The sequence below is a fragment of the Artemia sp. Qi Xiang Cuo genome, chromosome 1 (genome assembly GCF_049724085.1).
Source record: "Artemia sp. Qi Xiang Cuo chromosome 1, ASM4972408v1, whole genome shotgun sequence".
Taxonomy (NCBI): domain Eukaryota; kingdom Metazoa; phylum Arthropoda; class Branchiopoda; order Anostraca; family Artemiidae; genus Artemia; species Artemia sp. Qi Xiang Cuo.
The window spans coordinates 7,998,524-8,018,396 of record NC_142794.1 but is presented as its reverse complement, the minus strand read 5'-3'; the positions used below and the strand labels follow the sequence as shown (position 1 = coordinate 8,018,396).

At 31.5% G+C, this 19,873-nt stretch overlaps 1 protein-coding gene across 1 annotated transcript in view; it reads left to right on the top strand.

The window, feature by feature from the left end:
• The window catches only part of LOC148955977 (protein eva-1 homolog C-like), a 108,054-nt gene that overhangs the window by 68,532 nt on the left and 19,649 nt on the right, over positions 1-19,873 (top strand). The window lies entirely within an intron of this gene.

The following is a 19,873-nucleotide window of genomic DNA, read 5'->3' as shown; positions in this document are numbered from 1 at the left end:
TACGAAAAATGTGGTTCAATACCGCTCTTTAGAGCTATAATGAAAAAAAGGTTGAGATGGGTAGGGCACGGTATGCGAATGATGAATCACAGAGTTCCGAAGTTTATTCTTTTTGTCCAACCGTCAAGGGCTAAACAGAGAGAAGATAATCCCCGTCTGGGTCGGGAGGATGTCATAAAGATAGATTTAAAGGAAATGGGAACTCTTTGGGTGGGTGTAACAAGGGAGGTTTTGAATAGATTGGAATGGAGGAGGAGCTTGCGTAGCTGTGTTGGCCTCAGGCAGCTTGGAGCTGCGGCGAGTTGTTAGTAGTAGTAGTAGACATTTTTAGCTTATAATTGACTCATTTTTTACCCACATTTTTATTTCTTACCACCTAGAACAGCATTTGGAGGGATCTTACAAGAATTTAACAAGGGTTGAAAAAAATCTGATCATTTTAGTTGGTTAAGTGAGAACCTACGCAACCAAATATATAATTGAATTATGAAAACTCAACTATTCGATTTTAAATAAAGAAGATTTTCATACGCTGCTATGCAGTTTTTTGTATTAGCGAGTGCTAAAGTGTAAAAAAAGACAACGAGGATAAAAAACCTTCAACCAAAAAGCAGGAATTATATGGGGAAAAAGGTTAAGAAGCTTTAACTTTTATCTGAAGTTGTAGTGTCCTTAGGTATCATCAAATTGTTATTTTTCTAATTTTTATGGACAAAAAGTGCTTCTAAGTTTAACTAACTGTTTTCGCTTATTTATTTTTACGGTTTAACGTGGAAGCACTTAGAAAATTGTGGTACTGCCCTAAGAACTTCCTCACTTTGGAAAAAAAAAAGTCTTAGAAAATTGCTGTTTTCGGGAATGAATCGAGACCTAAAAAGAGAATTTCTAAAGGCTAAAAATTGTTTTTCTATCCTTGGTATTTGTAAATTGAATTCATGATTTTTCCTGATCTTTTGTATGGTTGTTTTTATTTCCAATTAATCGACTGATGCAATAAAACTTCATCCTCAATGTCCTTGACACTTTAATCATTCATGTTACCTCTTCACTCCTTGAGGTAAAGTAATAAATAGTCTTGTCTGAGAAATTTTTTTTTTATAATATGGCATTTAATGGCGAAAACAAAATATTAATTTTAGCTAGATAGATTAACTACTGAAAGTTAAAATGAGAATGGCTTTTATGACCATTTATTATACCAGAATGGACTTTTTGTATGAAATGACATTATTTTGGATGAAATACCATTTTTGAAACAAAAATATAATTGAAAAGAACGAATTTAATGAGTTTTGGACACAAAATATTAGCCACTGGTGCACATTTCAATAACATGTAAAGTTTTTTACATTTATAATACATTTGTTTAGTTAGCTCTCTCGAATTTTATAAAGAAAGGAAATAAAAATGTTATATTTTGTCCATTAGGGTCGTTCGCTATGCGACCTATAGCTTGGCTGAAATGCGTCATTGGTCACTTGACACAGGTTGACTGACACAATTAAAACAAACAAACAAAAGAAACAGAATTTTCGCCGTAAATTTACCTACTTTCCCTTGCTTTTTTTTATGTCCCTAGGCACAGGCCTTAAAAGTTTTTGTCCCTGCTATAGTTAATACTCTATCAGGCGCCAGGACTTATTTTCAAATCAAGGTTTTACTGGTTTAAGCATATTTCTTTATGATTTAATATGGCTCAAATCCCGATAAATATTTCATTTTTCCGGGACATAAACCACCAACTCATTTTCTGCCCTCTTGGATTTGCGAAATAAAACTCATTGACGTTTACATCTATTCCACTTCGGTAGGTGTAATGCCAAACGTCTCCGAATCAAATCCTAAAAATGGAATGTAAACTGCCACCAATCTCTTTAAAGTTTAGCTATAATTTCAATTTTCATGCCATTATGAATCCACACACCGTTCTATGTACGTCCATAGGAATGAGGGGGGAACGCAAACTAGAGAAAAAACAGCAAAACATAGTCGAAATATGAGGAAAATTGAGCCAAATACGAGAGCGGTTGCAACCTTCTCACATATTTTGGGGGGTGAAGGGGGCCGGAATCTAAAGTCTCTACCACTTTTCATGTTCCTACTTTAGGCTCGCAAGTGTCTTTTTCTTTAGCTGATAATTTTTTTTTGAAAAGTTTTCGACGTTTATGAATTTTTTCAAAGGTATTTTTGGTTATTAATTGGAACCAAATTAAGTTTGAAATTCCTAAAAAGTTTGAAATATGCTCACTTCTTTAAAAAAAATAAAAAAAAAAAAAAAAAAAAAAAAAAAAAAAAATACGAGTTCCTTAGAAAAGATTTTGAAATTATAACATAATTGATTCCTATCCTGGATATACCTATTAGTTTCTCAAACGGCACTAGTAGGAAAAATAGCCTAGATAACCATAGAAAGTACCGTGTAACTAACTCAAATTTGCTTTGATTTGCGTTGCGTCACTAAAGAGTAACCTTACGTAACCTTTACCTCACTAAAGAGTAACCTTAGAATCTAAGTACAAAACTGAGATAAATATAAAGTAAGTAAAGTAAGTGTGACCCTCAAGATCCAAGACCCTCAAGATTCAAACTGGCGGTGCCGATTTCCGTTTCGTGGTCCTTCAGCCAGGAAGTGCAATGGGGGGCTGGGGGCCAACATAATACCATGCATAATTCTTTAGAAGGAAGGGGTGTAGCACCCCTTGAAGGTAGGTGAAGGTAGGTGAAGGTAGGTGAGCCAGTTGAAGAGTTGGATAAGTTTCTTTTTCTTTTATATAGTTATAACTAATAATGAAGGTTGCAGGAAGACGCAGAAAATAGAATATCAAATGAACAATCCATTTCAGTGTAACTTGGGGTGATATGGGAGAGGAAGAAGACAATAATTTTGAACAGTTTGTGATTTTATGGGTTGAATTTCTTGGGCTCAGACTCATGGCTCTAGCTTTTGGTCAAAGAATTTGGGTCTTATTAAAATAAATATTTATGTGGATTAATGTTTGCACGGCTTGAACTTTCCGTGGGTTAAATCTGGCTAGTGTTGAATTTCCGTTTGTGGAATTTTAGGTAATTTGAGTTTTAGTAGGTTGAACAACCGGAACACGATGGGGAAGAGATTCAAAATTTTTGCTATTATTAAATCAACTGAGTTTGTTCGAAGCTTTTTGTAGGGGCATTGGGGGGGGGGGGGTGAAACTGTAAACCTATCTGCCATTTATGTGCCGTTAAAAAAAAAAACACCCTTAATCACAAAGGCCGTTAATTAGAATAAATAGCTCTTATGAAAGTACTAAAACATCTTTGGCTTAGAGAGCGAGGTATTGACTAGGGGGTGAACCCAATTATATACGTAATAATTTCTGTTCGTTTTAAGTTTTGGTGTTGCTCCTTACTTTCAGTTGAATTTTTTTTTCTATTTAATTTCTGGTCTTTTTTTAAATAAAGCTGGGAAATCTGGCACCCTCTTTATAGCAATTTCCCTTCCCCAATGAGAACTTTCTTCATGGAAAAATCCTCCCACTTAACCCAAAACCAACCCCCTCCCCCCACTACCAGAAGAAATCCCCCCTGAAAACGTCTTTATACTTCCCAATAACCAATACCATATGTTAACATTGGGTAAAGTTCATAACTTTCAGCCCTCCCCCTGGGGACTTCGGGGAATTAAGTCATCCTAAAATACATAGTTTTTATATTTTCGACCATGCTGAACAAAATGGCTATCTCAAAATTGTGATCGGGTGACTTTGGGAAACAAATGTGCGTTGGAGGGGGCCTAGTTATACTTCATTTTTTGGGGTCACTTAAAAAGGGCACTAGAACTTTTAATTTGTGTTCCAATGAGCCCACCCACTATATTCTAGGACTACTGGGTCGATACGATCACCCCTGGGAAAAAAAACAAATAAAAAAATACATCCGTGATCTTTCTTCTGGCAAAAAATGCAAAATTCCACATTTTTGCAGTTAGGAGCTTGAAACCTCTACAGTAGGGTTCTCTGATGCGCTGAATATGATAGTTTGAATTTCATTAAGGTTAAATAGCTTTTAGGGGGTCTTTCCCCCTTTTTTCAAAAATCAGCCAAATTTTCTCAGACGCGTAACTTTAGACGTTTTTTTTTGCAATTGGAACATCTATCAAAATACCATTTTCCAAACCTATCTGATCCCGGCTGAAAATGATATTCACTGCCTCTGATGGGGAAGAAACTGATACAAGAGCCATGAAGCCGCTTGTTGAAGTGAAAAATGAGGAAATTTTTCGAACTTCATGATGGTGCACGAGCATTATCGAGTGTTAATTATTAGTTTAAAATATATCGACCACACAGAAAGTGTGTCGAGGGCTCACCGACTTTCGGAAATCACGTACACCAGTTTCGTGTGTCAAGAATGGTAAAACTGTGCCAAGGGCTGTGGGGATTACTATGCCGGAGCTTTGCGGAAAAACCTTTTCAATGTGTAACGACTTCAAATGCGCCTTAACGATATTTTCAAGGCCGGATTTCATGATTCTGACATAAAGTTTGTCAGTACTAATGAATACTAACTATTATTATTATTAGCCGTGATAAAACTAAAAAGATTAGAAATTATGAATCTCAAAACCCGCCAAAAACTTAAAACTTAGGAACAAATTTAAAAATTCAAGAACTCTGAAAAAGACGGAATCAAAAATCAGCCAAAAGAATGAAAAATGACCCTTCTTACAGACTTATATCTTCTGATTTTTTTTTTACAGGGAATATTTCTATCTAAAAATATTATTTAAATTTGCGAATCTTTTCTTGGGATAGACGGATAGAAAACCCCCCGAAAAAAAAGAAAATAAAAAATGGTTCCAATTAGAGGCCAACATATTTTATTCAAGTTATCAACCCTATAGAAAATCCCACTTTGGACAGAAATTTAGGATAAGAGATTCGTGTTCGATACAAAGTCAAAACTAAGAGTAAGCATAATTTAGTATGCATTGCAATAGATCAGCCCCCCACCCCTCCTCTCCTTTTGTTTTAACAGCCGAAAACGAAAATAGTGAGAATTCGAAAGTTTTTCCAACATTAAAGTATTTACGGTTGCTCTACCCTCGGTACTGCACATGAAAAACGTTCCTCTGAGGAAAATACACCCCTCCCTTCATTTAAGAGAAACATAATAAAAAATCACAAGAAATAAGGAAAAAAGGTAATAGTTAATTTTTCTGACTGCATAGCCATGTCATTTACAAATGAAATAAAGATGTGTAGGTTTTATATTTATTGCGCATGAAATGGTATTATTTAATATTTTCCTAAGCAGCTTTTATTTATTTTTTGATCCCCTCCTTATCCTGACATGAAACTTTGAGTAAGCACTTGACCCCCTTGATTCACATGTTATAGTAATGAGGTAACTCAAAAGGTGTAAAGGAGTGAGCAAACACATGTAGCATTCACTTTTGGGATTAAAATAATCTTGAAATTAATATCAATCATATATCCCCTGCACGTCTGTCGATTTTTGGGTTTTTAGTCTGTTAACGAGCCCATGCTCGCTATTTGTTGGGTCTCTTTCAGCTACATACATGTTGTAAATGCTAATTTTGGTTAGTTTACAAGAGAATCAGAAAAAAACCCGTTAATTTTGTATATTCAAGAGCATGGTGACAAAACTATATCCGATATATATATCCAGTATATCATAACAAAAATATATTATATGTAGAGCATTTTTATATTTAGATACCTAGTATTTATTACTTTACATTTTCATTTTATTCTTCGTGTAAAAAAGTTTCCAGGATTGGTGTAGCCAAGGACCGAAGTGAGAAAATTGTTTTTTTTCCAATTAACGAGTCGATTGGCGATCAGTTAATTGGAAATAATAACCGCTAATAGACTATCTAAAAGAGCAATGAGAAGGTAATTCCCTTTGGGTCCCAAGAACTAACTTCCCACCTACTCCTGTAAATGTAAAAAATTCAATAGATCAACAGACATGTTTCGTTACAGGCTCTCTCTAAGGCCTTTTCTCATATTTATATAGCTAAAAATTAAATATCTTGCAATCAACAAATAAAAAAAGCAAGTTTTTTTTTAACTGAAAGTAAGGAGTGACATTAAAGCTAAAAATGAACAGGAATTATTCCGTATATGAAAGGAGCTGCCCTCTCCTCAACGCCCCGCTCTTCACGCTAAAGATTGCCTCTTTGTCACAGCTCTACTTTTTAAAGTAATAAAATATTTTAGCATAAAGAACTGGATGTTGAGGAGGAGACAGCTCCTTTCATATACAGAATAATTTCTGTTCGTTTTATGCTTTTTTGGGTCGCTCCTTACTTTAAGTTAAAAAACTTGTTTTTTTAATTTAATTTCTGAACATTTTTCACCTAATGCTGGTTCGAATTCAGTTCATCGTACATGAACAATTAAAATGGAATTTGCAAATGAATTTTGTCAAACTTTCCCGCCGTGCAAAATTTCCTCTGGAGAGTTCACCTCCGGAAACTACCCTTCCAATATGAAAATCCCACGCATGAAACCAAAATTATTTATTATGAGTAGTGTGCATATATAAGGCGCTGATTACACAAGAATATGCCTGAGGCATGGATATGTGTGCAGTTTCACGATCACACACCTTACCAAGGACAGTGACCTATTACTATGAACGATACATGGGTTACCAGACAGGTTTCTGAGGCAAAGGTTCAATAGACAAAAGTCGTGATCGTAAAATTACGTATTCAAAAAGTTTATTTAGCTTTCTTTAAAAAAATATTGGATTCAGTTGTATGGGTTAGATAATCATATTTTTTCGTATGAAGAATGTTTTTACTAAAGATACAGCCAAGCCTAGCATGCTTCTGAGTCAAAAATTGTCAAACACCAATAGGCTCTTGGCTGAAGGTACCTTGCATCTTGTCTAGAATTGATGGCATATGGTGTTAAATCTTTTACCAAAAACGTACTCTATTTGCGAAAAAAAGTATAGTGTTTGCGAATTGAAGCGTATGACTGATCTTAATTGATGATTGAATAATAGGGGTGAGTATGATCTTAATTGGTGATTGGATTGTATGAAGGTGGTAAGAAGGGTCAAACTGATTACCAGTTAAGGTAAGCCAGAAGGGGTTGTTAACTCGTAGTAAATTTAACATAAAGTATGAAAAACATCCATCTATGGAAATAGTTAGCAACGATAAATTGATCTGGTAAGTTTATCCAACTTTACTCCACCGATGTGTTCTGTATAATAAATGAGTACCATTTGAACAGTGTTGTCATTAAAAAATATCCTATAACATTCTAGTATACTAAAAAGTTGATACTAATAGAGATGTAGATGGCAAGAAAAGAATTTTAACAAAGAAATTTAGAACAATCCTTAGAAATCCTTGCAAATCAAATAGTGAGACAATTATGAGCATGAATCATCAAGGATCGTAAGCACCAATGACCCTAACCACCAAGGACCTCAACCTTCAAAGGTCCCCTATCCTCAACCTCCATGGGACTCCTCCCCCAAAACTTTTTGCCCCCCCTCCCCTTATTTTTTTTAATTTTTTTTTAAGTTTTTTTTTATTATTTTTTTTAAAAGCTTTTATTTTCAACTTTTTTTTACACGACTTAGAGTGACATAAAACATACTTAAAACATAAAAACCACATTTAATATTTTCGAAACTCAAAATGAGAATTCTATAGATATTTTAGTCGTAACTATTACTATTAGAAAAATAATGTTTGTACTAGCACTTTTTTTTTACTGAATTTTTTTATTCACTGAAATTATTCAACTTTTTTTTATGTATCTTAAAATGACATAAATATGCTTGCGGCTCGACAGATCGTACTCTATGCTTGCTCATAGACACAATGCAGCTTTCCCACTGGTATTCTACGATGCGTTATCGACACTACCTTGTTTATTGCATGTATTAAATCAGTATTTTTTACGCAGTGGAACGATAAACACATAACTAATATCTCTAAAAATTGAAGATGAAGCATTTTAAGAAAGTGTGTTCACATGATAGTGTTATTGTAGCATTGAATGCTGACAAAGAGAAGTATTTAAACTATGAAATAAGTAAAAGTGGTAGCACTATCGGAAACGTGTGCGTGCATTGTCATGACAGTAAGGAATTAAATTTCTTTGGAGTACCAAAAAATTCAACTCTTTTGATGGTGGATATGCGAAATTGAGATCTCCGGAGATGATTGCACTCAAAGGGAATGCCAACATAAAAATAAGAGTTGATGAAGAGGGGCCTTTTCTTGCTAGTGCTTGTGGTAACATGTTACCCAGTGTTAAACCATATCGTCAGCTTTCGAGTATTAGCATTCAAATGAAAGCAAAGAGGAAAAGAAACACCAACTCTTCTACTAATATCATAAACCATATCATGTCTACGTGCTGAAACTGTTATCTGCGTCAAAATCATGTTGTCACAGACAGTGATATTGCAGGAAAAATAAAAATAGCATTGGTAGAAACTATCTCTAAGGAATTTCATGATGAAACGAGAAAAAACAAAGTTCCAGCACACATTACTAGCATCGATTAACCTGTCAATGAACCAAATAATACCAAAGACGAAACGCATATTGAACCTGTCGGTGACACACCAGTAAAAATTGTTTATGACTCAAAATGGAATAATGATTCTATTGATTTCACCTCTTGGATACACATTACAGATATTTCATTCAAGAAATTATGAAAAACTCGCAAGTAAGTAACAAACTCTTTATTCTTTTCACCTCTTGGATATACAATGCGGAAATTTCATTCAAGAAATTATGAAAAAATTATAAGTAAGCAAAAAACTGTTTCTTGAAGTCACCTCTTGGATACACAATGCAGAAATTTTATTCAAGAAATTATGAAAAAATTATAAGTAAGTAACACATTCTTTCTTGAATTCCCTTCTTGGATTCAAAATAAAAGCATTTCATTCAAGAAATTATGACAAAATTCTAAGTAAGTAACGAACTCTTTCTTGAATTTGCCGTTGACATGCAAAAAATTGGGTTAATTTAGCTTCACTTAGAGTGGCATGCCACTCTAAGTGAACCTAAATTAACCGAATTTTTGCATGTCTCTCTCACTATGACTATGAGTCTGAGCAGGTGTGCTGCCATCTATGACCGGTCTAACTTAAATTGAATGTAATGATGCATAAAGTCAAAATAAATAGAGCTTGTATTTTATGAACGTTATCTGATGTATCCAAAGAGTTTGTTACTTACTTGCAATTTTTTCATAATTCCTTGAATTTAATTTTTGTATTGTGTATCCATGAGGTGAATTCAAGAAAGAGTTTGCTACTTACTCACTTACAATTTTGTCATAATTTTTTGAATGAAATTTCCGTATTGTGTACCCAAGAGGTGAATTCAAGAAAGAGTTTGTTACATAATTACAATTTTTTTAAGGATTTCTTGAATGAAATGTCTGTATTGTGTATCCAGGAAGAGAATTCAAGAAAGAGTTTGTTGCTTACTTGCAATTTTTTCGTAATTTCTTGAATGAAATTTCCGTATTGTGTATCCAAGAGGTGTATTCAAGAAAGATTTTGTTACTTACTTGAGTTTGTTACTTACAATTTTTTTTATAATTTCTTGAGTGAAATGTCTGTATTGTTTATCCAGGATGAGAATTCAAGAAAGAGTTTGTTACTTACTTATAATTTTTTCATAATTTTTGGAGTGAAATTGCTGTATTGTCTGTCCAGAAAGCGAATTCAAGAAAGTTTTCTTACAATTTTTTTCATAATTTCCTGAATCAAATTTCTGTATTTTGCATCCAAACGGCGACTTCAAGAAAGAGTTTGTTACTTACTTATAATTTTATCATAATTTCTTGAATGATATTCCTGTATTGTGTATCCAGGAGAGGAATTCAAGAAAGAATTTGTTACTTACTTACAATTTTTTCAAAATTTCTTGAATGAAATTTTTGCTTTGTATATCCAAGAGGATACTTCAAGAAAGAGTTTGTTGCTTACTTGAAATTTTTTCATAGTTTCTAGAATGAAATTTCCATATTGTATATCCAAGAGGTGAAAACAATAGATACAAAATGTCCTAAGTTGATCATTGATATTAAAAATGTATCATAATATATTTTTTGTATTAATATTCTACATGACATTATTTCATAAGAAATATATTATGTATTACATTGTTATGTGTTCATTATTTTTAGAGTATGCTAGCATATCAAACGTTTAGAATGTCTATTAAAACATCGGAGATGTAAGAAAAGGAATTTGCATACATCTTTTGTCAGACATATTGGATAACATTGACAAAATCTAAGTATCAGAGTGAATAATTGTTTTCTATCAACATCTTTGTCAAATAGATCGGAATAAAATTGACTAAATCTAAGTATCAGATTAAATAAATTCTTTATCAACATCCTTTTTCGGATGCGATGGATAACATTGTCAAAATCTATGTATTAGAGTGGATAAATTCTTTATCAACTTCCTTTTGTCTCATAGATCAGATAACATTCACAAAATCTAAGTATCAGAGTTAATAAGTTCTTTATCATAGTCCTTTGTACGATATGTAAATTCTAAGTCAACTTTTTTGTCGGATACATCAGATAACATTTATAAGATCTAAGTATCAGAGAGAATAAATTCTTTATCAATGTCTTTTTGACAGATACGTTTGATAACACTGACCATATATAAGTATCATAGTGAATAAATTCTATATCAACTTCTTTGTCGGATACATCAGATAATATTCACAAGATCTAAGCTTCAGAGAGAATAAATTCTTTATCAAAGTCTTTTTGACAAATACGTTTGATAACACTGACCATATCTAAGTATCATAGTGAATAAATTCTATATCAACTTCTTTGTCCGATACATCAGATAATATTCACAAGATCTAAGTGTCAGAGTGAATAAATTCTTTATTAACAAGCTTTGTCAGATATGCCTGATAAAAACGATGAATTCTAAGTATTATAGTGAACAAATTCTTTATCAATGTCTTTTGACAGATACGTTTTATAATTCTGACAGAATTTCATTATGAGACTGAACAAATTCCTTATTAACATTCTTTATCGATATCATTTGTCAGATACGTTGGATAACATTGATAACAAGATAATTTGAAAAAATCATCTTGTGGTGTTATATTTGAATGGGCATTTTTATTATTGTCTATGAAACTCGAAGAAATAGACCGTTATCATTGTATAGTGAACTATAATATGTTTGAGTATGATAAAAGCTTGTGGAGTACTACATTACGTTGTATAAACAGACTGGGATTCTACGATAGAGTGATTAAACCACTTAATGAAAGTGGTCAGGAATTGAGAAATGTTCAGGAGGAAGTCAGTAAAATTTGCAGCTATTTCGGGGTTAACGCACTCTACATAAAGGGTAATGTATCTACAGATATAGTTTTAATTCAAAAGTGTGACCCTAGGATTCTACTTTTCAATCTAGAAGAATTTAAGTTTCCTACATTTGAAGGAGCTTATCACCGTCCTGAAGACGAGGTTAGGTTCTTCACGCAGTGGATACCTAAGGACATACCTGATCGCCATAAGTGCATAAGAGACGGTAAAAAATATTCTATATAATGGCATCCTCGTTTCTGGATGTGTAACAGTGAACTTTAAGTTTATTTTTATGTAAATATGTGTTTTTTTTAAACACCATTTAATATGTTTAAACAATAAATATCTTTTAGCTTAACCCGTCTTTATTCTTTAGAATAGTTCTATTCATTCAAGAAATTATGAAAAAATCGTAATTATGTAACAAACTCTTTATTGTTTTCACCTCTTTGATACACTATTCAGAAATTTCATTCAAGAAATTATGAAAAATTATAAGTAAGTAACAAACTCTTTCTTGAAGTCACCTCTTGGATACACAATGCAAAAACTTCATTTAAGAAATTATGAAAAAATTGTAAGTAAGTAACAAATTCTTACTTGAATTCGCCTCCTGGATAAACAGAAAAGGCATTTCATTCAAGAAATTATGGAAAGTTCTAAGTAAGTAACAACCTCCTTCTTGAAGTCCCCTCTTGGATGCACAATACGGAAATTTTATTCAAGAAACTATGAAAATATTTGTAAGTAAAGAACAAACTCTTTATTGTTTTTACCTCTTGGATACACAAAAAAAGACATTTCATTCAAGAAATTATGATAAAATTCTTAGTAAGTAACAAACTCTTTCTTGAATTTGCCGTTTGGATGGACAATACAGAAATTTAATTCAAGAAATTATGAAAATAGTTGTAAGTAAGTAACAAACTCTTTATTGATTTTACCTCTTGGATACACAATACAGATATTTTATTCAAGAAATTATGAAAAAATCGCATGTAGGTATCAAATTCTTCATTGTTCTCACCTCTTGGATATACAAAAAAGACATTTCATTCGAGAAATTATGACAAAATTCTAAGTAAGTAACAAACTCTTTCTTGAATTCGCCGTTTGGATGCACAATACAGAAATCTAATTCAGGCAATTTTGGAAGAAATTTTAAACAAATTCTTTCTTGAACTCGCTTCCTTGACAGACAATACAGCGATTTCACTCAAGAAATTATGAAAAGATTGTAAGTAAGTAACAAACTCTTTCTTGAATTCTCCTCCTGGATACATAATACAGATATTTCATTCAAAAAAGTATAAAAAAATTGCAAGTAAGTAACCAACTGTTTCTTGAATACACCTCTTGGATACACAATACAGAAATTTCATTCAAGAAATTAGGAAAAAAATGCAAGTAAGTAACAAACTCTTTCTTGATTTCTCCTCCTGGATACACTATACAAAGATTTCATTCAAGAAATTATTAAAAAACTCTTTCTTGAAGTCACCTCTTGGATACACAATACAGATATTTCATTCATTTGAAAATTATGAAAAAATAATGAAAAAATCTCAAGTAAGTAACAAACTCTATATTGTTTTTACCTTTTGGATATACAATACGGAAATTTCATTCAAGAAATTATGAAAAAATTGTATGTAAGTAACAAACTCTTTATTAATTTCACCTCTTGGATACACATTACAGATATTTCATTAAAGAAATTATGAAAAAATCGTAGGTAAGTCACAAACTCTTTATTGTTTTCACCTCTTGGATATGCAATACACAAATTTCATTCAAGAAATTATGAAAAAATCGCAAGTAAGCAACAAACTCTTTCTTGAAGTCACCTCTTGGATACACAATTCAGAAATTTCATTCAAGAAATTATGAAAAAATTGTAAGTAAGTAACAAATTCTTTCTTGAATTCGCCTCCTGGATACACAATACAGACATTTCATTAAAGAAATTATGACAAAATTCTAAGTAAGTAACAAACTCTTTCTTGAATTCACCCTTTGGATACACAATACAGAAATTTCATTCAAGAAATTATGAAAAAATTGTAAACAAACTCTTTCTTGAATTCGGTTTCTGGACAGACAAAACAGCAATTTCACTCAAGAAATTATGAAAAAATTGTAAGTAAGTAACAAACTCTTTCTTGAACTCTCATCCTGGATACACAATACAAACATTTCATTCAAGAAATTACAAAAAAAATTGTAAATAAGTAACAAACTCAAGTAAGTAACAAACTCTTTCTTGAATACACCTCTTGGATACACAGTATGGAAATTTCATTCAAAAAATTATGATAAAAATTGCAAGTAAATAACAAATTCTTTCTTGAATTCACCTCTTGGATAGACAATACGGAAATTTCATTCGAGAAATTATGAAAAAATTGTATGTAAGTAACAAACTCTTTATTAATTTCACCTCTTGGATACACATTACAGATATTTAATTCAAGAAATTATGAAAAACTCGCAAGTAAGTAACAAACTCTTTATTGTTTTCATCTCTTAGATATACAATACGGAAATTTCATTCAAGAAATTATGAAAAAATTATAAGTAAGCAAAAAACTGTTTCTTGAAGTCACCTCTTGGATACACAATGCAGAAATTTCATTCAAGAAATTATGAAAAAATTATAAGTAAGTAACAAATTCTTTCTTGAATTACCCCTCCTGGATTCACAGTAAAGACATTTCATTCAAGAAATTATGACAAAATTCTAAGTAAGTAACGAACTCTTTCTTGAATTCGCCATTGACAAGCAAAAAAGTTGGGTTAATTTAGCTTCACTTAGAGTGGCGCGCCACTCTAAGTGAGCCTAAATTAACCATACTTTTTTGCATGTCTCTCTCACTATGACTATGTGTCTGAGCAGGTGTGCTGCCATCATAGACCGGTCCAACCTAAATTCAATGTAATGATGCATAAAGTCAAAATAAATAGAGCTTGGATTTTATCAACGTTATCTGATGTATCCAAAGAGTTTGTTACTTGCTTGCAATTTTTTCATAATTCCTTGAATTAAATTTCTGTTTTGTGTATCCATGAGATGAATTCAAGAAAAGGTTTGCTACCTACTCACTTTCAATTTTCTCATAATTTCTTGAATGAAATTTCCGTATTGTCTACCCAAGAGGTGAATTCAAGAAAGAGTTTGTTACGTACTTGCAATTTTTTCGTAGTTTATTGAATGAAATTTCCGTATTGTGTATCCAAGAGGTGTATTCAAGAAAGAGTGTTACTTACTTGAGTTTGTTAATTACTTACAATTTTTTTTTATAATTTCTTGAATGAAATGTCTGTATTGTGTATCCAGGAGGAGAATTCAAGAAAGAGTTTGTTACTTACTTACAATTTTTTTCATGATTTCTTGAGTGAAATTGCTGTATTGTGTGTCTAGGAAGCGAATTCAAGAAAGTTTTTAAAAAAATTTTCATAATTTCCTGAATGAAATTTCTGTATTGTGCATCCAAACGGCGAATTCAAGAAATAGTTTGTTACTTAATTAGAATTTGACATAATTTCCTGAATGAAATTTCTGTACTGTGTATCCAGGAGGCGTATTCAAGAAAGGATTCGCTACTTATTTACAATTTTATCATAATTTATTGAATGAAATTTCTGCATTGTGTATCCAAGAGGTGACTTCAAGAAAGAGTTTGTTACTTACTTACAATTTTTTCATAATTTCTAGAATGAAATTTCCGTATTGTATATCCAAGAGGTGAAAACAATTGAGTTTGTTACTTACTTGCGAGTTTTCCATAATTTCTTGAATTAAATATCTGTAATGTGTATCCAAGAGGTGAAATTAATAAAGAGTTTGTTACTTACATACAATTTTTTCATAATTTCTCGAATGAAATTTCCGTATTGTGTATCCAAGAGGTAAATTCAAGAAAGAGTTTTTTACATACTTGCAATTTTTTCATAATTTCTTGAATATTGTGCATCCAAACGGCGAATTCAAGAAAGAGTTTGTTCTTTACTTAGAATTTTGTCATAATTTCTTGAATGAAATGTCTGTATTGTGTATCCAGGAGGGGAATTCATGAAAGAATTTGTTACTTACTTTCAATATTTTCATAATTTCTTGAATGAAATTTCCGTATTGTATATCTAAGAGATGAAAACAATAAAGAGTTTGTTACTTACTTGCGAGTTTTTCATAATTTCTTGAATTAAATATCTGTAATGTGTATCCAAGAGGTGAAATTAATAAAGAGTTTGTTACTTACTTAAAAAATTTTCATAATTTCTTGAATGAAATTTCCGTATTGTAGATCCAAGAGGTGAAAACAATAAAGAGTTTAATACTTACTTGCGATTTTTTCATAATTTCTTGAATGAAATATCTGTATTGTGTATCCAAGAGGTGACTTCAAGAAAGGGTTTTCTTATAATTTCTCTAATGAAATGTTTGTATTGTGTATCCAGGAGGAGAATTCAAGAAAAAGTTTGTTACTTACTGCAATTTTTTCACAATTTCTTGAATGAAATTTCCGTATTGTTTATCCAAGAGGTGTATTCAAGAAAGAGTTTGCTACTTTCTTAAAAATTTTTTATAATTTCTTGAATGAAATACAAGTATTGTGTATCCAGGAGGAGAATTCAAGAAATAGTTTGTTACTTACTTACAATCTTTTCATAATTTATTGAGTGAAATAGCTGTATTGTCTGTCCAGAAAGCGAGTTTAAGAAAGAGTTTGTTTACAATTTTTTTTCATAATTTCCTGAATTAGATTTCTGTATTGTGCATCCAAACGGCAAATTCAAGAAAGAGTTTGTTACTTACTTAGAATTTTGTCATAAATTCTTGAATGAAATGTCTTTTTTTGTGTATCCAAGAGGTGAAAACAATAAAGAGTTTGTTACCTACTTGCGATTTTTTCATAATTTCTTGAATAAAATATCTGTATTGTGTATCCAAGAGGTGAAATACATGAAAAGTTTGTGATTTACTTAAAATATTTTCATAATTTCTTGAATGAAATTTCCGTATTGTGTATCCAAGAGGGGACTTCAAGAAAGATATTATTACTTAGAATTTTTTCATAGTTTCTTGAAGGAAAACAGATTTTTGTACTTCTTTAGAATTTTGTCTTAATTTCTTGAATGAAATGTCTTTTTTGCTTATCCAGGAGGCGAATTCAAGAAAGAATTTGTTACTTACAATTTTTGCATAATTTTTAAATGAAGTTTTTGCATTGTATATCCAAGAGGTGACTTCAAGAAAGAGTTTGTTACTTACTTACAATTTTTTATAATTTATTGATTGAAATTTCCGTATTGTGTATCCAAGAGGTGAAAACAATAAAGAGTTTGTTACTTACTTGCGATTTTTTCATAATTTCATGAATGAAATATCTGTATTGTGTATCCAAGAGGGGAAATGAATAGAGTTTGTTACTTACTTACAATTATTTTCATAATTTCTTGAATGAAATATCCGTATTGTGTATCCAAGAGGCGACTTCAAGAAAGAGATTGTTACTTACTTAGAATTTTTTCATAATTTCTTGAATGAAATTTCTGCCTCGTGTTTCCAAGAGGTGAAAACAATAAAGAGTTTGTTACATACTTGCGATTTTTTCATAATTTCTTGAATGAATAGAACTATTCTAAAGAATAAAGACGGGTTAAGCTTAAAGATATTTATTGTTAACAATATTAAAAGATGTTTTGAAAAAAACCCACATATTTACATGAATATAGTACTTAAAGTTCACTGTTACACATCCGGAAACGAGGATGCCATGATATAGAATAGTTTTTACCGTGTCTTATGTACTTATGGCGATGAGATATGTCCTTAGGTATCCACTGCGCGAAGAACCTAACCTCGTCTTCAGGACGGTGATAATCCCCTTCAAATTTAGGACACTTAAATTCTTCTAGATTGAAAAGTGGAATCCTAGGGTCACACTTTTGAATTAAAACTTTATCTGTAGGTACATTACCCTTATGTAGAGTGCTTTAACCCCGAAAAAGCTGCAAATTTCACTGACTTCCTCCTGAACATTTTTCAGTATCAGACCACTTTTATTAGGTGGTGTAATCACTCTATCGTAGAATCCCAGTCTGTTTATACAACGTAATGTAGTACTACACAAGCTTTTATCATACTCAAACATATTATAGTTCACTATCCAATGATAACAGTCAATTTCTTCGACTTGCATAGACAATAATAAAAATGCACATTCAAATATAGCACCACAAGATAATTTTTTCAAACCGATAAATTTTGTATCATACAGTCCTATCATCTTCGAAGCTATTAATGTAGTATTTAAGTAGAGATGTACTTCATCAAACTTTTATACCTTTGCTCAAGGTTGAATGGAGTTATGAATAGGGGGATGAGTCCTAAAACCATCTGAATTAATTGTGGGGAGGAGTCATAAAACCCGTAGAATTCATTGTTGGGAAGAGTCATAGAACTCTCGGTATCTATTGAATGCAAATGAAGCCCGGAAATTACAATTTTTTCATAATTTTTTGAATGAAATTTCTGTATTGTGTATCCAAGAGGTGAATTCAAGAAAGAGTTTGTTACTTACTTACCTACTTACAATTTTTTCATAATGACATATCCAACAACGGATGATGATAAAGAATTTATTCGTTCTAATACATAGATTTTGTCAATGTTATCCAACGTATCTGACAAATGATATCGATTCAGAATGTTAATAAGAAGGTTATTCCGTTCTCTGGTGATATAATATTAGTGCTTTCAAACGTATGTTTCAAAAGACACCGATAAAGAATTTGTTAGTTCTAATATTTATAAATCCTCATATGTACAAGTTACAACTGACAAATCTCGTTGATAAACAATTAGTTCCCTATTATACTTAGATCTTGTGAATGTTATCTGATGTATCCGACAAAGAAGTTGATATAGAATTTATTCACTATGATACTTAGATATGGTCAGTGTTATCAAACGTATTTGTCAAAAAGACTTTGATAAAGAATTTATTCTCTCTGAAGCTTAGATCTTGTGAATATTATCTGATGTATCCGACAAAGAAGTTGATATAGAATTTATTCTCTATGATACTTAGATATGGTCAGTGTTATCAAACGTATCTGTCAAAAAGACATTGATAAAGAATTTATTCTCTCAGATACTTAGATTTTCTCAATTTTATCATACACATCATACAAAGGACGATGATAAAGAATTTATTCACTCTGATACTTAGATTTTGTGAATGTTATCTGATGTATCGGACAAAAGGAAGTTGATAAGGAATTTATCAACTCCAATAAATAGATTTTGACATTGTTATCCAACATATCCGAGATGAGGATGTTGATAAAGAATTTATTGAATCTGATACTTAAATTTAGTTAATTTTATCCGATGTATCTGACCAAGATGTTATTAGAAAAATTTATTCACTCTGATACTTAGATTTTGTCAATGTTATCCCATGTGTCTGACAATAGATGTATGCAAATTCCTTTTCTTACATCTCTGATGTTTTGACATACATTCTAAACGTTTGATATGCTAGCATACTCTAAAAATAATGAACACATAATAATGTAATAAATAATATATTTTTAATGAAATAATGTCATGTAGAATATTAATACAAAAATATATTATGATACATTATTAATATCAATGATCAACTTTGGACATTTTGAATCTGTTCCATAAAATAGTTCACCATGTTCTCTCTTGATATTGTTGCTATTTTCTTCTCTTAGCTCGTAATCAGTAGAATAATCATTATTCCATTTTTGAGTCCTACACAATTTTTACTTGTGTGTCACCGACAGGTTCAATATGCGTTTCGTCTTTGGTATTATTTGGTTCATTGACTGTTTGAACAATGGTAGTAACGTTTGCTTGCACTTTGTTTTTCGTCGATTCATCTATATATTCCTTAGTGATATTTTCTACCAATACCCTTTTAATTTTTCTGGCAATTTCACTGTCTATTACAACATTATTTTTACACAGGTAACAGTTTCGGCAAGTAGACATGATATGGTTTATGATATTAGTGGAAGAGTAGGCCTTTCTTTTCCTCTTTGCTTTCATTTGAATGCTAATACCCGAAAGCTGATGATATGGTTTAACACTGGGTAACATGTTACCACAAACACTAGAAAGAAGATGCCCCTCTTCATCAACTATTATTTTTATGTTGGCATTCTGTTTGAGTGCAATCATCCCCGGACATCTCAATCTAGCAGATCCACCATCATAAGAGTTGAATTTTTTTGATACTCCAAAGAAATTTAATTCTTTACTGTCATGACAATGCACGCATACGTTTCAGATAGTGCTATCATATGTACTTATTTCATAGTTTAAATACTTCTCCTTGTCAGCAATCAATGCTACAATAACACTTTCATTTGAACACACTTTCTTAAAATGCTTCATCTTCACTTTTTAGAGATATTAGTTATGTGCTTATTGTTCCACTGCGTAAACAACACTGATTTAATACATGCAATAAACTAGA